Below are 15,103 nucleotides of genomic sequence, written 5' to 3' on the forward strand. Positions count from 1 at the left end.
ACAATCACTAGTGCCATTCAAGGACTGGAAGAATCCCTTAATAGAATTATATTTTATCCATCCATTTATATCCTGGAAAGTTATTTCTTTAACTAAACTCATCCCTGCTCTAACTTGCCAGCATAAGTGGATTAGGACTTTCACTGACAGCCCTGCCTTGATGCCCAGATCAAGGCAAACACAAAAGTCTTGAGCTCATGAGGTGCTGCCTGACAGAAGTGAGCCACCAGTCCTGTGTGAAACAGCTCTGGTACTGAATCACAGCCCCTTTTGGGTAAGTGGTGCCTGCCATGGTGTAAAGAAGTCACCTCTTGTCTGGGGACCCTCGTGCTGCAGGACACACCTGCAGGGTGGCTGCTGTGCCACAGAGCTCGTCCCAGCAGGGCGGGCAGCACTCAGCTCTCTCTGCAAAATGAGCTTTTGCAATATTTTATCTTCATTCTCCTGGAGACTTATCTTCCTCAAACCCTGGAATTACTTCTCTGAATCCTACAAAACCCCCTGGGGATGCTGTGGGCTCAGCTTCCCTGACTAGCTGTTCTCCTGGCCAAATCCACTGAGCACACAGACACGAATCTCTGTGCACCAGAGCCACTCCTGAGCCCAGGAGCTCTGGCAATGCACAGCACTTTGGCAGAGGGTGATTACAGCAGGGAGCTTCAGCAGTGCAGCAGCAGGAATTCAGCTGAGACCCCCACAGATGCATTTCCAGCACTGGCACAGCCCCGTGCCAGCCCCAGCCCCGTGGCTGGTTGCTCACCAAAGCTCTCTCCAGCACACAGCCTGGGAAATCAAATGTTGCTTTCAGGCACATGCATAAGAGTAATTTTGACATCAGCATCACTCAGGAAGCATTTCAATAATATTTTTCAGAAGACAGTTATTGTTTATAAACACCTACTGACGTGGGTTTGGGTTTGCAGCTAGGGCATGTTACTGAGGAAAAAAAAAAATTCTGTTGTTGTATTCCATGTGATTCTGCATTGTAATAAGTGATCTGCTGCTGCCAAAATTGGTCTTTTATTTCCCCACATCTTGCTGTTGTATGATTTAACTTAATTGTGCTTGACTGTTAACTCGGCTGAGAAGTTGCTTTTAATTTTAAGCCATCTTGTCTTCAGAATAAGCCTAATGAAAGAAATTACTGAAGTCACAAGCTGACTTAATAAAAAAATATGATAATGTTCAGATGAAAAACTGTAAGGAGAAGGAGAAATCAATGGGTACTTGAGCAGGCTGTTTCCATCCCCCAGGAGTCTGCCTGCTGGGAACGTTGCTGGCACAGAGCCACATCCCCACCACTCCTACAGGGGCTTTTTGGCCCAGCTTGGGAGCTGCACAGCAAAAACCATGTGCAGTACCCAGCTACAAAACAATCTACAAGCTGATCTGGTGGTTTAATGCTTTAGTAAGTAAGCTCCACCATGGGTTATGCCAATGGGGATTTTATTATGCAGATATTCAGGATCTTGTGAAACGGGAGGTGGCAGCTCCTGACGAGCTCCCTTGTCATCCCTAACCCTTCATCCCAGAGCTTCCCTTCAGAGGATATTTTTGGAACAATCACATATTACAGATCCCTTCAGCAGAAAAACATTTAGGTGAGCATTAGTTACCAATTTTTTTTTCAGATGCCAAACATTTAACACTCCTGTACACAACAATAAGCTAAAAAGAAAAATCGTGACAAGTTGTTCTCATGTTTTCAAGAAAAAAAATTTAAAAGTCTTTCAAGTACCAGAACACTTGGCTATGAATTAGCTTTTGATTTTTTTTTCATTAATAATATGACTAATTCAAGAGCTTATTGAAGCCATAACCCAACTAACTAAGCAGAATATAATGAAGTTTAAGTAGAAATGAAGGAATAATTAAAGATTTCTGTGTCATACAATTTTTTCTGCACAGTAGAGACCACATCTACCTGATCTTGTTCCAAAGCAAAAGTCTTTCTTTCAAAGGAGAAAAAAAAAAAAAAAATCAAGAAAATCCAAGTCTTTTTGAAAATCCAGGCTTTTTCTCTGTTTTCCAGCCAATGAAGCTGTAGCATGGAGCAGCACAACCCTGCATGCTCAGTTTTGCTGGGAGGCTGCACCCTTGGAGTTTTCTTGTAAAGACAAGTCCCTCATTCCTTTTAATCCTTCCTCTTTCATTTTTTTTTTTCCCCAATAATTGGCTTTACAAAACTTAGTTATCATTGACTTCACTTTCTGTTCCTGGGTCGTTTTTGGTTTTGCAATTATTTGCAGTGACTTTATTTTCTGTCCTTTTGTAGCCATTTCTGGATCAGTAGGCACTGCCTGCACCCCCTTGATCACACGTTAAATAAGTTGCACTAAGCAAAGGATCATACATGGTAAAAAGATTAGAGGTAAAAAAGCATTTGTTTAACCCATAGTCCACCAGGTAACCATGAAAACATGTCCCATTCCCATCCTTTTCACAGCTGGACTAGTATATGAGCTAACCCTCTTACTCCCTTTATTATTTATGTGTCTCACCACTTTTTCATTGTCATTTATTTGCAAACAGCAGTTTGAGTCATTTAATTTCCCACACTGGGAAGTCACATCTTTCTCTTGCTGTGTCCCTGATTGCAGATTGTCCACAGACAGGCTTTTGTCAGAGCTGTCCTGTACTGACTCTGCTGTTTTCCATCCATTTATAAGCTTTTTTGTTTCTGTACCTGCCTTTCTTGGAAACAAGATGCCATTTTGAGACTTTATCCTGGGAAGTAGGCACCTTCAGACAGAATTCCTGTGTCCAACAGGTGTCCAACAGCCCAGAGATTATGGCCTCAAGCTGAGCATCCCAGCAGCCAGACCTCTGGGTGGGTGATGGCACCATGCAGCTCCAGGCCTTGGGTCAGAACCTCCAGCTCATTGATCCAGATCAGCCTAACACTTCATTAAAGCAAATCAGTGTTTTCCACCAGGAAAAAAATACCCCAAAAATCCAGGAAATTGCCCATGATGATTATCTGCATTAGCTCTTAATTAGCCAGCCCAGTGGAGCCCAGCAAAGGAGGGGGTTACCCAGAGAACATCCCAGGAGGTCTCAGCAAGGCAAATGTCCTGGTCCAGTGCTGCTGCTGACCTGCAGAGGTTCCTTCCAGCAAACACAGCCAGGAGTCTGCAATCCAGCCTCTCTCCCTCTCCTCTCCAGCATCTCCCTGCCTCCCTAAGGCAAGGCTGATGGCCTCTGCCTTGCTGTCATTAACATATTTTTCCAGACTTCAGCTAAAGAGAGGAGAGGAAAAGTTATCTCAGAATGAAAAAGATAATGTGGAGGAACAGAGCATGAAATTCCCTTCCTGCGTTTCAGCTTAGCCAAAGGAAAGGTGTCCCAGGCACTCCCAAGGGGCAGTACAATCAAAAACATAATGGGAATTCAGAAGTTCCAAATACATCAAAGTCTCATCTTCATGTTTCTCATGCAAATATCTGCCTGGATGTGCTGCTCAAATGCTGCTCAGTGCCCGATCAGCTTCAGCTGAAGATAATAACCCTTTTCCTTGGGCAGATGAAAGGTTTGCATCAGCAGCCACATGGCTTAGTCACTTCACCAGCACAGAAAATGGAGAGTTTTTTCCCTGAAATCACGTTCTACTTTTATTTCCATCTTTTATTCACAGCTTTGGGTTTGCTACAAGGCTTCAAACGAGCACGGAAACAAATTATCCTCTAGCATCAGCCACCTGCAGAACTCATTTTCATTTAGGAGAGACTAAAAAACAACAAGTGCAGCTGGAAAGTATTATTATATCTGATGATAAGGCTTCTAGTCCCATCAGCAACAGCGCTGTGTTATCTCGACACCTCAGATGTGGCCAATATTCATCCAGATGCCTATTAAGGGGTCACAGATGGTCACTTCTAATCATTAGTTTCTGAACTCAATTAAAAATTTTTTACACAAACCCCAGAGTGAGAGAAATTACTCCAGGCAGAGCAAGATAAATACCAAATGTTGTATTCCAGTCAGGAGCTGAATAATTCTAAAGAATTAAACAACTTCCCTATCCCATCAATGTATCTTCTGGTGAATCTTGGTAAATCCTTCCCAAGACCTATCCAAGCACCTCCCCTTTACCCACCTGCTTGCTTAAGAAAAAAACCCAAACCACTCTTAAGGTATTAATTAAAGAAGGACTTCCAAAATCTGGTGTTCCACATGCAAAGAAACAGCAGAAACCATATGCCAAAGCTGTCCACAGCCAGAAGGGCATCCAGCCACCTGCAGCTTCAAATGACATAGGCAGAGGAGGATTCAGGAAATATATCAGTTTTGGCCTCAATTCCTTTAGCTGTGGCAAGCTGGAAATTGGGGCTCTGGTGCCCACCAGGCTTTACCTTAAGGGGTGGTTTTTCTCTGCTGCCAAATGTCCCTGTTTCTTGCATGACATGAATTTGTGTTGTGCTTCACTGGAATAATTCTAAGGTGCACACACTGATGCAGGCACAATTGCCCTGCTCCCTGCTCAATACTGTAAATACTATTGTATTTACAACAATAAAGAGAGTGGGCAGTGAGCCTGACATAGCCCAGCAGGTATTTGCTTTTTCCAGTGGGGCAGAAAGTACCACACATGGAGAGCCATGAGGCATGAGCTGACACAGGGTTCATCATTTCCCCCCAGACACAGATTTCTCCCAAAATCTGTATTATCTGAAAGAGGAAAAGTTTTGCAGAGTGCATATGGATCACTGCCTAACTGGGACATGTCCAGCACTGAAGCACAATGATTTAGATTAAAACACCTATGGAGAACAGCTCCCATGGGGGCTCCTGAAGGGGAGAAAAGTGCTGCCTTCTCTAAAGCAAAACTAGTAACTTCATCCTTCCCTTGGCATGTGCTCCATCACTGAGCACCTGGTGAGCACAGCAAGGGCTTCTGAAAGCCCAGCAACAAAACATATTTTTCTCCAAAGCCCCGGTAACATTAAAAAAATAGGGACAAAGAATTGCCCAGAAATAGAGAAGCAAAAGGAGGATTTTGTATGAAGTGTTCACATATTAATTTTGTATTATAGTCTCAGCACCTGTGGTGCAGGATTGGGGTTTATAACACATCCTATGTACTTTGAAGATGGACTCTTTCCTCCTACTTGCCCTTGCTATCAACAGGATTTTCACTCACCAGTTGGAAGGCTGAAGTCTGGTGCCCCCAAGGATGTTCTGCTCACCTAAACCTGGGGTTTGGCTTCTTCCTGTTCCTTGCACACCTTTCCTTGGGATTTAGGCAGTTGATGACCAAGACAGGGGAAATTTGGCTTCTTTCCAGACCCTGTGACAGGGTGGCTCCTTGCTCAGCAGGAGGGAAGGTGTAGGCTTTACAAACCTTAGTTATCATTGCACTGGGGCTGCACAGCACACCTGCATTCAGGCCCACTGGAGAGTCATCTTCCAGTATTTAATATACTTTAATAGTAATATTTTCACATGGTTTTCTCTGCAGCTCCTTGCCTTTTTAAGCCACCTGAGTTCTCATTAGCTCAGATGCTGGTCAGATCCAGTTTCCAAACCACACACCCACGTTCACAGGAAATGTGGTGCCCAAAGCTGTGAACTCTGCACTTTGTGCTTTCCTCTGGAGCACCAGGGCAGCAGAGTCCTCATTAAAAACCAGTAATGTGGAAAAAACTGATTTTTCAAGGTAAACTGAACTGACCTTCTTTACAAACAAGCACAGTAAATCTGGTAGGCTCAGGATAAAACACACTCCTTTATTCATCCTGCTTCAAGGCTGTTCACACCCTGCACAACCAGACCCTGTGAAGCTGCTGCAGAGTCACACAGAGGGTCCACAGAGGACTTGCTCTGCCTATAGAAGCACAGAGAGGAACCAGGAGGTCTCAGTTCCCTGCAGGCTGGGCTCCCCCTGCCCAAGCCAGGCAAGAGCATCTCAGATAGCCACCTCTGTGGTTTCAGCATCACCAAAGATGTCCTTTAAGGTGACCTGTTATGATGGGGAAGATCAGCAGAAGACCTTTACTGCCTTCTCCTCCTCCTTGATTGGAAGCCCCATGGCAGATCCCTGGGTGTGTCTGGTGGCTCTCCTGGGGACAGTCACACTCTCAGCAAAGTGCCTCAGCACCCTACAGCCACTGCCCAGCCCAGCCTGCAGGGTTTACAGGCAGAGCTGCCCACTCTGCTGTCCTTCCCACCGTGCCAGAGCCTGAGCTTGGCTCAGAGCAGCTTTCAAACACCCACAGGAATGTGACTGTGTTACAAATCCTATTCCAGATCTGATTGCAAAAGGAAAGGAGAGAGGGGGTAAAAAATGGGTGGCTACCACTGAACACTGACTCCTAATTGATACATCAGGAGGCTGAACACCCCCAGATGGGTGGCTGATGTCCAAAAATGCCTGGACTTGCTCCACAAAGCCTGTGATACTGGACTGCAGATGCCCTGGAAAAAGGCAGCTGCCATAGCACTCCAGAGGAGCAGTAATTAGGGATGTGATGGGAAGATGCCTCTTCTCTAGCCAATGACCTGCAATACAGTGGCATTCATCTTGTAGCAGTAATAAACATTACAAAAACGGCATGAGGAGGGTATTGAACTTGCTAAATACAATCCCTGAAGTCCCAAACCACCCAAGTGCAGATATGGATGCAGCAGCTGAAGTGCCCACTGTGAGCTCACTGGCTCAGCTGGCCTGAGCACGGTGCTGGTAACACCAAGCTTGTGAATTTGATGCCCAGAGGGACCATTCACACAGGAGCTGGACTCAGTAATCCTTGTGGGTCCCTTCCAATGCAGAATATCCTGTGAAATCTCAGGTGCTGGTTGTCTTTTGGATTCATCCCTGCCTCTCCTGGCAGAGCCCCTTACCTCCCCCAGTTTTACACTCATCACAGTCCCCAAGGAAGGGTTATGGTCTGGGTTTTCCTGGCTTTGAAAAATGAGGAAACTCTCCTGCAATGATGCCTCATGCTCTCAGAGGCTCCCAGAAGTGACCCTGCTGGTCCCATGGAACATGGACCGTGTCCCTGCTCCCCTCCCGTGGGAGGCAGGGCTGTGCAGGGGTGTGAGGAGCAGTGAGCACCAGCTCTGTGCACACACTGGGCTGGGTTTGCTGACAGGAGCACTCCTGCTTTGGCTCCTGCAGTGATGCAGCCAGCACAGGCACTTTGTCAGGGGCAGCAGGGAGGATTGAACACTGATTCTTGCAGCACAACTCATTTCATTTCCTTCCAGGGACTCAATAGCTACCATAAAGATGAAGACCATCACAACATAACACATTATTTGCTAGTTTCTCATTTTCAAAGACTGCTGCTGTATTTCAAAGCTCCTTCAGCTCCTCGCTCTCTTGGCATACTGATGTGTTCTGCAGCCACAGACACTTGTGAAACACTGGTCATAGCTGAGCCAAGCCTCCATGTGACCCAGCTGCCTCCACACAGCCACAGGAAGGTGTCAGAAACAGAACTGTGAAGACCCCAGGTGCCTCCAGAACATCCTCAGAAAATCCCAAGCTTCAAACCACCCCCAACACAGACCAGATGCTTTCTTTCATCAGTAGTTTCAAGACAACCAAAACAACATTTTCTATGTGGTGAAGTGTTTGACAGAACAAAACACCCAGCTCTAATTATCAGGGGCAGCGAAGTGACTGAATTTGGGTAAAAATGAAACAATGGTCTGGATGCTGTTGAAAAACATGCTCAAAGCTCTCACTAGTTAAAAGAGAAATAATTGTCACTTTAAAAAAAGGCAGGAGCAATAAACTGGCACCTGTGAAGCCCCAGCCATTTGTCAGCAGCTGCAATGTGGCACTGCAGGCTGCCACTCGGTACCACACAGCTCCAGACACGGAGATCGGGAGCTGCAATGAGCCGGGCTCAGCATCCGTGAGGCTCTGCCCTTCCTGCCCCGTGGCTTCTGCACAATAACATCCAAAACACAGCACAAAGGGGAAATCCTCCTCAGAGGGCTGACCATGAACCCAAATCCCCAGACTCTGGGGGTGCAGGAGAAGCCCAAGGCAGAGCAGCCCCACTGCTGTCCTTCACAAAGCACAGCACCTCGCTGCCCATGGCTGGGGCACCACAGCCTTCTGCAACTCCACCGTGGGCAAGGGCAGGGGTTTTCCCCCTTCCACGTCCACTTGGGGCTGCCCAGGATCTGTTAAGAGCCAAGATTGGTGCAGCTGTTTCTGCCCAAGGAAGAGAATTTTGTGTGATTAAGACAATGTCCTCTTGGATCATTCCTTGTACCTTGTAAAACCATTTTGTGGTTTATTGGCACAGTTGGCCAGAACCTCTAACCACTCACTCACAAAAGAAGAATCTCTTGAAAAGCTCACAAAAACTCTGAACAAGATGATAACACAAAAAACTCCTGCTAACAGCACAGTTAATATCCTGAAAAATATATCAACACAGCACACTAATTTACTAAGCTTAATCCAACAGTTTTTAAGTACAGTCACCCCCTTAAGTAAAACAGATGTTTGGTACAGTATGAAACATTTTCAAGTCTCTGCATGTGCCAAATTCCTAATAAATTACATTGAAACCCGTTTCTATTTTTTATTTTTTTATGGATGACATTTTCTTGAAAAATATCACTCTGCCCACAAGTGCATCAAAGAAAAGAGAAGGCAGGTTTAATTTTAATTACAGCCTATGAGTAACTTAGCTGCTAGGAGTGATGGCACTTCCAGATTTATTAAATTGATGATTGCTGTATTGATTATATTCATTGCCTGGCAATGCCAGGCAAAACTGGGACTGTAGTCCTTGGAAGGATGGACATGCCATGGGCAGCACAGGGGCAGCACATGGAGCTTCTCTGCTCTCAGGGTCCCCACCAGCTCCACTTTGGAAACACAGCCTGATTTTTTGTGATATTATCATCACATTACATTGAGCTAGCTGATTATTTAATTTTGACATCCTGGTCCCATGCAGTGTCTTCAGCCTGCATCCTGCAGCACAGCCTGCTTGTAAACCCAGCTCTTCATCTCCCATATGCATTTCAGGAGCAGTAAATACAGCAGTTAACAGAGCATCAATTCTGCTGTCAGGCTTGTTCAAAGTGATCAGCCTGGAGACAGACTTTTAAATGCCAGCTGTGCGTGGTGCTCTTGGACTGCTGGGAATGGAAACTCCTTTACAGGGATAGCTGCAGTGACTATTTTGGTTTTGTGCTATATGGATTCCCTTCTTGCAGAAAAATATAAAATAAGTAAAGGGAAGGAAAAGAAGGGTTTCAGCCTATGGTGCTCATTCACAAAATCCAGACTCAGCCCTCTTGCTGTGGAGTGCTGGCAAAGCGCTTTAAAAACCAAAGAAACAGAAAATTGTCCAGTTGTCCTAACGTGGACTGGAAATCACTGCCTTGGTTTCAGAAAGGTTCCAAGCTGGAGCCTGCAGGGCAGAGTTCCCCAGAACAGAGCCATTTCCGTCCATCTGACTGCCCTTCCTCACCCCTCTGTTCTGGGGTCCTGCCCCTCCTGGCCAGGAGAGCCAAGGGATGCTGCGATTTTTCACCTTCATGGGGGCACAGAAACAGCACAAACCCCTCTGGCTTGCAGCACAGCTACACTTCCCTCCACTTGTTGGCCCTCTCCTTTGCATCAAAAGAAGTCATCTATCCATGTTTTAAAGCTTTCATTATTTCCTTTAGCTCAGTTTTGAAAACAAACCACTAAAACAAACTCTTTTTGGAGGGAGGAGAGGATCTCTTGTGTTTTCATGCACAAACTGTCAACAGTATGAAACAGACAGAAATGGCCTTTTTTTGATGAGTGGATATTTAACATCTTCCCTATTTCCACTTGATATGGGAGCCTGGGCTAATCCAATTTCTATTTGTAATCTCTGTGATATTGAACTGCGAAAGAGAGAGGGATTGTTCAGTGTTCAGCTGAATGGGTCACTAATTGCCAGAAGGAAATAACAAGATATTGAGAGCATGGGGTAAAATTAAATCAGCCTTCTACTGCTTTTAGCTATTGCAGGTATCTTGTTTATTACCAAAGTTGTGCGTAGGAGAGGAAGGAATTAGAGCTACAAATGTGCAGGTTTGGATATGTAACACACAACTGCCAGGGAATTAGTAAAGCAATAGTAAAGCAAGAAACCCCTGGACCCTGTTGCCATTGAAAAATTATCTAAAAAACCTCCTCCCGAACGCATTCCCAAGGCAGACAGCTTGCTCTGCCCACCAAAGAGCAGCTGGACATGTCTGCTGCTTGATGCTGGTGCCCTAAGCACATGTACCCAGAATAAAAAAACCTGATAAACTTGCAAGATTGGAGCTGCAAGCAAAGTCTACCATTTCCTTGAATGCCTCAGACATGACTCAAACACAAGTGGCTGGTTAGAATTAAGTATCTCAGTCACTTTCATGGGTTTTAACTCAAGATCTTGGTATCTTTCCATTCCCTAGAACAGAAAACCAGTGATGAAGAATGGCCACACACAATCCAAAAGATAAGGTGCTGAGCCCCTTTCCCAGCTAGAAAAGTCTCTGATGTGATTGTTCTTCACTCCATTTGCACAGATAAACCCTCCCCAATCCTCGCACTCTGCAGTAAACACCAGCCTGCTGCTCCCAGAACCAATCTGCCTCAGCACAAGACAGGCTCTCCCCAGGGACCCAGCAGAGAGCCTGCCTGGGAAAACACCTGGGAAATAGGATTAGAAATAGAAAAATGTCCTCAGATGTTAGTTCAAACAAGATTCTGTGCAGTTTTTCAGCTTTGTGCTTCTTGCAGTGACCTTCCCACTGGGTGATTTGTTTTTAAAGCCCCTTTGGTGAGCCTGAGACGTTCTGTGTCTCTATCAGCACGCAGATGCTGAGCACCGGCCTTGGCACCAAGTATTTCTTCACTTAAATGAAAAATAGAGCACAGTGTAGTTTAAATGACATGTTTAGAGAAGAATAAGCTAGGACTCAAAAACATCTTCTACATAAACAAAATCCACCAAATGCCCATGCTCTTGAGAGCCAGAAATTAGAGCAAGACATGTAATTTTTGTGCAATCATTTTGTCCCTTTCTGAAGAGACAAGAACTGTCTCTTGAATCAGTTAATCAAAATCTTGGCTGATTAAACCATCCGTAGTTTATTTCCCAGGGAGTTAATTGAGAACATTCCATATTCAAAAATGAAGCTGGTTTCAATGGGCACAGCCATCTCTGTAGTGCAGGCTTCAGACAAACCCAGCACTCCACTGAATCAGGTTTGCAATGCAAATAGACAAGATTAGGGAGGGGGAGGAAAAAAAAAAAACCAGGAAAAATGTACTCAATCATAATCATCATTGTTCTTGCTCAAGAATTAGAAGCACTTTTTGCTCAAATTGGAGAGGATTGGACTGCAGAAACTCAGAGAAAAGCACAGACAGCCGAGCACTGCTCCTGGAGTGTCCCTGCACACAGGGGATTCTCTCAGAGGGAGATGTCTCACAGCAAAGGACACCACACCTGGGGTGGGTAGTGGGAAGGCAAAGCACCTCACAGTAGTACCTGGAGGGACTGTGGCATCCAAACAAAGCAGTAACAACAGACCTTTTCCACCACAGACAAAAAAAGGACTGGAGCAGAAGGACAGCAGGCTGCTGTGCAGAAGGTACTGAGGGTGTCCAGGTCTGGAGCAGGACTGTGTGCTGGAAAGAGAGTGCTGAGAAACTCTTCTGCACCTTTGGGTATTGATGCATTCAAAGTAGCAGAGAATCAAAATAATCTGTTGAAAGTATAAGAGCCATTTTGAGGACTTCTGGCCCCACAAATGCCCTGATGATGTCAGTAAAAGCAGGGGCAGTGCAAAGCTTCCTCCCTGTCCTCACTGTCACTGTGGATCCCTCAAAGTGCTGGAGCTGCTGGGAGCAGCACAGCTGTGTCGGCCTGACACGCTCTGCTCCGCTCTGGGACTAATTAGTGCAGGCAGAGAAGCTCATCAGGATCATTTCCTGCCCCTGAGGGGCCCTGCACCTGTCCCCCCAGCTCTGGAACCGAACAGGTTGGGAGCTACCCTGACCATACCTACCCTGACCTGCACCTCTGCACCCTGAAGTGACCCCAAATCACTGTGGTGTCCAGCACAGCTCCCTGTGGTACCTGAGCAGCTGAGGGGTCAGAGGAGGAAGGTGGATTCTCGTTCTTGAGAAGGATGTTGTTCAGCATCCTAAAGGCAGGTGACCAGTTTTCCCCTCCAATTACCCCTCTGGACCACACCGTGCCCCAGGGCAGGGTCTCCAAGGGTGGGAGGTGGCACTGCCAGCACAGCACAGGCTGGAGAGCAAGAGAGGCTTCAGTTCTCCTTTTGTCACAATCCTCTGGCAAAAGTGACAGCCTGGGGAAGCTGCAAAGGCTTCTGAGAAGCTTCTGTTAATTATCCTACGTGCACACTCCAGCCTTTTCTAGTGTTTGCCACTGGAGAGAAGAGCTCATTTAGACCAGGGAGAGGGGGAGAATAAAGCCCTTAAAAGAATAGCTGTAAGCCTAGAGAAGAGATAACAACTGACAGAGCAGCAGAATGCTAATGCCATGTCCTTGTCTCCTTGTGAATGGACCTGTACAGCTCATCTGAGCAGTCTTGCTCCAGTGAGCAGATCTCTCCCCAAAGCATTGTCCTCTGCAGCTATGAAAAATGCACGAGATAGAGAAGGAATTTCTAAAATCCCCTGCAAGGACTACACTTGTTCGGTCAACAGCCACGTCTGACATCCCTGTGCTTTCCCAAGGGCTGAGAGGTGCTTCTGCCTTCCAAGGGGGTGCAGAGTGGGGGTTAGTGCCAGCCCAGGGAGCTGGCAGAAGATGGGAGCTGTGAGTCAGACAAAGCAAGCTTTGTCCACTGTCACAGGAATACCTTTAAAGGGTTTCATCTGTTCATTTGTGAACCTAAAACTTCTTTGACTTTACATCTGCAATGACTTTTTCCTTTTAAAATTGATACATCTTGTTAGAAAAAGTAAGAAAGTGAGTAGACAGCCCTGCAAATATAACTGGATTTCCAGGTAACCATTAATCCAATGTATTCTAAAGCCCATTTCTACCATTAAACAAAAAGTACACATTTTGTTACGTGTGTCCATACATACATGCACATATATTGCACATTATTTGTGCTGTTCCAGTAGCTTTGATATGAATAGCAACATACAATTATCTCTCCAGTAATCTCCAGGCAGCTCCCCAAAGAGCACTGCTGAAACCTCCTGAAATGACAGCTAAAACCAGCAGTGTAGAACTACCCAGCAATGTCTTGTTCTTGCTCCCCAGCTGTAGCTGGGAGGAGAGGAGGGCAGGCAGTGTGAGCAACAGAGAGAAAAATACTACTTTTTTGTCGTTTTGCATGGCATGTTTTGCATGTTCCTGCTGCCAGAGGAATTATTTGGTGATGAAGACATCTACAGCAGAGTTCTTGCATGGAGATACCTGGCAATAAAACCTGGGGTGAGTGTTTGAAGCCCAGCACCCCACACCATTAGTGCCCTAAAGACACTCCCAGGCACTCAAGAAGAATGGAAAAAGCTCATTAACGCCTCTGGTTTATTTTGGAATCTCCCTTTCCAGTTCAACATCCTCCTAAGTGAACCCTGCTGTCAGTGGGGTCTCTCTGGGCTCTGGGATAGAAGCACAGACTCCTCCAGCCACTGCTGCTCAGGACTGACCAGAGCAGCACAGCTACTCCTTCACCCACAACCCACATCATCCTCCCACTCCTCTGACCAGATTTTCTCTTTTCCACTGTCTCCCCAGCTAATCCCAGTCAAGAAACAGGTACAGACATTCATTTTATCTACTCCAGTAAGGCAGCTCTCTGATTCTAAAAATACTCCAGGAAATTGAATCAACATTTTGTAATTGTCTGGTAGCAGCAATTACTAATAATCAGCAGGAACATAATTTTCTTCATTTTCTACTCTTGCTGTAATGTAATCTCAATAGCAAACCTTGTTTTGCACACTAAACAAACACAATGGCCAATATGAGAAAAATGAGGAGATAAAGCAGAGTTTCAAAAAAATTAAAAATAAATAAACTTCTATCAAATAGCAAAAACTGTAATTCAAACAGCCTTTGGGAAAGATAAAATTAATATTGTTCCTACATTCCCCTGTAAAATGGAAAAATGAAATCTCCACATCTCTTACTCAGTGGCAGCAGCACTCAAGATTGCAGCCCCAGTGCCTGGAGCCAGCATCCCCCTGCCCAGGCTCCCACAGAGCTCCCAATTCCCTCTGAGGGTAACAAAAGGCACAGCAAGGGGAAGAGCACACATGACTTGGACGTGAAGGACTGTACTGGACACAAGACTGCAGTCAAGCAAACTTCTCAGTTCATAGTGAAAAACACTTTTGCAGAAGGAAGCCTGGCTCAGAATAGGTTTTCTGAAGACTGAGACAGCTCTTGCAGATTAAAAACAAGGAATATTTTCCTTCCCCAACTTGATAAATTTGCTGTAGATGTCTATGCTTTCTAAATCAATAAACAAGTGCCAATTCATGCAAGGATTTAACTTGGAAGCGTGACCAGCTCGTTGCTTTTCCTTCCAGCCAAGAACAGCAGATGCTCCACTGCTCTGCAAGCATCAGTCCCTAACAGGTATTGATGACTGTATCAAGCCAGCTTGGCTAAAGACAAATCCTCCTGAATTGTGGGAGCTCCTGTCACGCTTGGGAGCTGCTCAGCAAGGCTCCTTGCCAGCAGCACTGTTGCATGGCATTTACAAACGGCACATTTTCTCTCTGTCCAGTTTAGAAGATGTCCCTTACTAAGGCTGGGAGCAAGCTGCAAATTCCCTACAATCCCCAAGCAAAACCAGATTGCAATCCAATTTCCCGTTTCAAGGAGACAGAAGGAACATGGCCACACTCACCCCCACGTGCCCTGGACTGCACATGAACCATCTGCATCCTTCCAAAGGCCAGGTGGGCACTGATAAATTCAGGCAATGCCATAAATGATTTCAGAGCAGAGGCAGGTGAGAACCCAGGTCCCAGAATCTGATGAGAACCCATCTGGGAGCATCACCTGGAGCTCGATAAGTACACCCACAGAGCATGAGGCACCAATTCAGTGCCTGTGGAAGAAGAGCCTTTAGAAAGGATGGATCGTTCCCAGATAGTTTTAGTAAT

At 45.7% G+C, this 15,103-nt stretch overlaps 1 protein-coding gene across 5 annotated transcripts in view; it reads right to left on the bottom strand.

The window, feature by feature from the left end:
- The window catches only part of NECAB2 (N-terminal EF-hand calcium binding protein 2), an 85,463-nt gene that overhangs the window by 17,935 nt on the left and 52,425 nt on the right, over positions 1–15,103 (bottom strand). The gene's annotated exons all lie outside the window — the stretch shown is intronic.

This window comes from Parus major, chromosome 11 (genome assembly GCF_001522545.3).
Source record: "Parus major isolate Abel chromosome 11, Parus_major1.1, whole genome shotgun sequence".
NCBI classification, from domain to species: Eukaryota; Metazoa; Chordata; class Aves; order Passeriformes; family Paridae; genus Parus; species Parus major.